Source organism: Quercus suber, unplaced genomic scaffold, assembly GCF_002906115.3.
Source record: "Quercus suber isolate HL8 unplaced genomic scaffold, Cork oak 2.0 scaffold_443, whole genome shotgun sequence".
Lineage (NCBI taxonomy): Eukaryota > Viridiplantae > Streptophyta > Magnoliopsida > Fagales > Fagaceae > Quercus > Quercus suber.
Window position 1 is genome coordinate 304,878 of NW_027069894.1, and position 5,432 is coordinate 310,309.

Genomic DNA, 5,432 nt, shown 5'->3' on the forward strand with positions numbered 1-5,432 from the left:
TTCTGCATAAATTCACTTTAGGTCTTAGATTTGATAAAATTCACTTCTTAGATTGGTAAAAAAAAAAAAAAAAAAAAAAAAAAAAAAAAAAAAAAAAAAAAAAAAAAAAAAAAAAAAAAAAAAAAGTGTCACAACTATGTCACTTTAAATTCCGAAACTACCTCTATATCCTTCTTTTTTTTTTTTTTTTCTTTTTTTTCTGTTTTTTGAGAAAATAGAAATACCTCTATCTTAGTTTTCAAAATATATAATATATATATATATATCTATATTAGGGTTGTTTGGTAGTATATTTTAAACAACAGTTTTCAGTATTTAAAAATATTACACGTATTTTCACATATTTTTTCACTCACGCGTACTTTCAAAAAATACAAACAACATTATTAAAACAATATTACCAAATAGACCCTTAATTTCCAAAACTACCTAATAATTTTCTTAAGATTTGATTTCAAAAAATATATGTATATAAAAAAATTCTTAGGATTTAATCATACTAAGACAAGGCCATCAATGTTTGGGCCTACTCCAAATTCACAAAGGGACGGCCCACCCTTCATCCTTCATGCAATTTTTTTTTTCCCTAATAATAAATTCACAAATTGCAACTTACCAGAATGGACCCAGGTGGGGCCCAAGGGGTCTGACCCCTGGGTCCAAATTTTTTTTTAGTTATAATATTTTTCAATTTTGTAGGTATGCTGCCCTCTCTTAAAACCTTAAACTCGCTTTCTTCATAATAAGCCAACTAGCTTCACCCAAATAGCAACTTTCCAACTAAAAAATATAACAAAAACAATAAAGATATTAACAATGGTGATTACATTATAACAAAAAAAACTATTTAAACACCAAAGAACTAGAAAATCATGTATTATCGAAGAAGTTAAAGATAAATTTTTTGCAACTACAACAAACTGGTATAAAAACCAATTGACTATACCAAGTTGTTAAAAATAAAATACAATATTTTATTAAGATTATATCTCTTCTTTCAACTAAAAAACTCAAATTCTCTCGCTTCTTTATTATTTTTATTATTTGTTTATATTTTTTTAAATGAAGTTATACAAAAAAATAGAATTTTTGATATTAGGTGTATTGTAAATTGAGGTGGTAAAATAGATAAAGTAACTTTTTGAAATACTAAAAGCTAAAATTGTTTTAGCACCACCAATGTGAATGATGTAAAGGAAAAGTAGTTATAGCTAAAATAAAAGTAAGTTCTTATCCTAAAATTAGGAGAAAATTTTTGGTAAGTTGGTACCAACCCTTTAACTCTTAAGCACTTGCATAGGTCATGAAGGCTTGAAACTAGAAATTCTCTGTACAACTTGAATGATTTATTATTTAGTATATTACATGTTATCACTGATACTATTTTTTTGTGATGAGCTCGTAAAATTTTAAATTCTAAAATTTTGTTTGTTTATTATTATTATACTTTTTTTGCAGTCTCTTACAGCATAAATACCATATTCATGTTAAGATGTCTAAGTGGGCTGATCTTCCGGATCTTATCCTCTCCGAAATAATGCGAAGATTATCTTTCTATAATGATTTTGTCATCTTTGGTGCCATATGCAAGTCATGGCGAAGTGTTTATTCATCGGAAAACCCACCATTATCTCCTCGATGTCCTTGGCTTATGCTTGCAGAAGAAAAGGAACAAAAAAGTCGTACGCGTGTCTTTGTCAACTTATTCGATAATAAAGTTTACAACTTCAAGTTGCCTGAGCTTGTTGGAAAAAAAATGCATTGGAACATCTTTTGGATGGTTGTTTAGTGTAGGCACTGATTTCCAGGTCAATCTCTTTCATCCTTTGTCTAAACACCTATTAAGTCTTCCTCAACCTCTTTTTTGGAATGAAGATGGCAATTCTAAACTCAACCATTTAGATTACAGAGATATGTTTTTTGAGAAGTGTGTTTTGTCAAGGAATCCATGGAACTCAGTAACTCATGAATATGATTGTGATTGCATAATCATGGTTATCTATGGTAATGGTAGAAGTTTGGCCTTCACTAGACCAGGATATAAAGCTTGGATTGATATACCAAGTCATTCTGGATCTATTTCTGACATTACATTTTACAATGGAAAATTTTATGCCGTGAACTGTCATGGTGAAGCTTTTGTTTGTCACACGGATGATGATATTCCATTCGTTGAATCTATTGCGCCACATCCACCGGCAACCGAGGAAATTATCCAAATGTATATTGTTGAATCATCTGGAGATCTTTTGGTTGTTTCACGCTTTCGAGGAGGTCATTTTTTCCTGGAAGATGATACTGAGGATGAAGACTCTGAAGATGATATTGAGGATGAGAACATTCATGAAAGTGAAGGGGAAGGTGAAGGTGAAGATGAAGAAGAAAAAATCAATGATAATCCCTATGTGACAATTGGGTTCACAATTCTAAAATTAGAATGTTCTACAAAAGTGAGAAGCAAATATAAATACAAGTGGGGGAAGGTTGACAGCTTGGGTGATCAAGCATTGTTTGTGGGTGACAATTCATCAGTGTCTTTGTCTGCATCAAGTTTCAATGGATGCAAAGCTAATTGTATCTATTATACTGATGACTATGTCGAAGTTTTTCCTTTCACCTTAAATGGTGGAGGGTACGACATGGGTGTATTTAGCGTGGAAGATGGCGAATATAAGCACCATTACGAAGGCGAATCCCTTTCTTACTAGGTGTTGGGATAATAGTGGTCATCATGAGAGGTAAGGTATTTCATAGTTACCTAACCACACAATTCCTTAACTAATATTTATACTCTTGCTATCTATACAACTCATATGCTTAAAATTAACATATTCTTTATGCTTTTCACATCAAAGAAAACCCCTATTTCATAAAAACCAAGAGAAGATCTTTTAGTTCGTTTTTCCATAAAAACAAAAGTGTAAACCTTAGTTTCAAAATAAAACTTTCCCAAAAGTCAAGAGTTTTCCTAAAAGAAATTGCATTTTTATATATGCTTTTTTTTTAACCTTTTGGAATTGCATTATTTTTTAGGTTTGTGTCTATGGTTCATTTCCATTGAACCAATGGACACCAATCAAGCTAACATATTCCCCCCTCCCCTTTGCACTAATGTTTTGGTTCATTATGTTTGTGCATGAGAATGAGAAATTGGAGGATAAATTTGCTAAAAGGTCACATTTTTCCTTCCCTCTCTTTTATTGTTTATGTACATATTCACATGTTAAATATGTAATAAATAACACTCACATGTTAAATTATATGTATTATTTTTGCAACGTAGTAAACTCTCACATGCTTTGTTTGTAAATAATTCTTTATCATAAATATTCACATGATATGTTATATGTAAATAAATACTCACATGTGTGTGTATCTATATATTGGATAAAAAAAAATGTAACTTTATTAAGAAATATCATCTATATTGGCTAAGATTACAGTATTGAGATGCGAAAAAACATCTTTCATCCACATTGAGAACTTGCTAACATGTCTAGCAAGGTTATGACAAGTAGAATTATCCTACTTTCTAATATGAGAGAAAAGAACAACAGTAAAGTTTTCAACTAAACATTTTGCCTCATCAATCAAATGACCATAAGACACCAATGAGACATCCTTACTCTTCAATAGGGATGGAGCCACTGTTGGACTAGGGGAGCCATTGCCTCCCCTAATTTTTTTTTTAAAATATATTATTATATATGGGAGCGGCTCACCTCCAGTTTTTATTTCTACTGTTTCCTCTCGTTTTTAGACAGATGAATGACATCTGGCACACCAACTATCCAAAGGTAAAAAAAAAGCCCACATCTCTCTCTCAATTTGTGCGTTGCTTTCCCTTTTCTTTTTCTATCTCTTTCTGCAGCTACCCATCCTTCTATGGAGCTTTCTGGGCTATCACCCACCTCAATCTCCCTTCTCTCATTTTCCGTTTCTCTTTCTCTTTGTTTCGCGCCTCCCTTTCTCTCTCTCTCTCTCTCTCTCACAAAAATCTTTATTCATATTTTTTTATTTATGCTCCGTTGAAGATTTAGAGATTGAAGGGGTTTTCAAAATTCACAAATCTCTCAATTCATCAAGTTGAACATCATTTTAAAACTAGAGAAATAAACACAACAAGAAGAGTGAAAATCATTTGATTTTCACTATCAGAAAAGCAAAAAAAGAAAAGAAAAAACACATGCAAATCTGAAAAATTTATGATAGATTTCAACAGAGAGGGGGATGCGAAATCTGAAAAATTTTGTGGGTAAGCTTTTAATGAAAAGCATCTGAGATTTGAAACCTCAATGAAGAAAAAGCTCACTGATTTCAAACTTGTTTTGAAAATCGAAAATGGAAAACAATTGATTTTCTTGCAAGCACACGATAGGGTCATCAATGGTGAGATTTAACTTTTCACAGATGGTTTGGGATTTTAGTTTGACTAATATGGTCGGTTTTGGGCTTTCCATTTATGCTCTACATTTTCAGTTTGGCGTTGTGATGCTGCATAGTTGCAGAGTGGTGTGGTGATGCTACACAATTGCATAGTGAGAGGAGAGCCAGAGAGAAAAGGAAGAGGCAATTAGGTCACTGTTGTATTTTTCCAAGTTGGCTTCCTTTTTTTAATCGTTGGATCAGTTTGCTTCCAGGTGTCATTCATCTGTCTAAAAATGGGAGGAAACAGGAGAAATAAAAACTGGAGATGAGCCGCTCCCATTATATATATGTGTACTAATTTTAGCAATTTTATTCTATAAAATTACATTTTGTTCCTCTTAAACAATATCATTGATTTTTGTAAGAGTAATACTATACTTATAAATTTTACAACTTTTTTACAAATTGTTTTGGTAGCAATTTTTTTTTTTGATTCGCATACAGGCCCAGCATTCACATCATTTTTTTACTTACCAATAACCACTTATCACATCAGTAATTTATAAAAAAAAATTTGTAGCTCTAGCAATTTCCTCATTTTAGTGACCATAAAAAAGATTTAAATCTAAAATCTAAAATAAAATATATAAGCCCAAAAAAATTATCTCAAAAAAAAAAAATACCAATAGTAAAACTAAAAAAAATTAAGCCCAATCAACCAATTTTATCTTAAATAAACAACCCTGCCCTTTAAAAAATTCTAAACAAAAATAAATTTGTTCTTACCCCACAAAAAAAAAAAAAAAAAAAAAAAAAAAAAAAAAAAAAAAAAAAACCTAGTAGCAAAGTTAGAGGTTGAAACTGCCGTATACAACCAACAATAAAGTTGTCCCCTCTAACTCAAAGTTCTGGTTTCGTCCTTGTTCTTTAGAAACTGATGACTATCTTTGAGTCTCCCTCCAAAATAAGATATGACAGCCCAATATCCTGAGCAAAGGTTAAGACCTTCACAGCACTTCCACAATTGCAACCGAATTTGGGTGAGGATCTTCTCGGCCACGGAT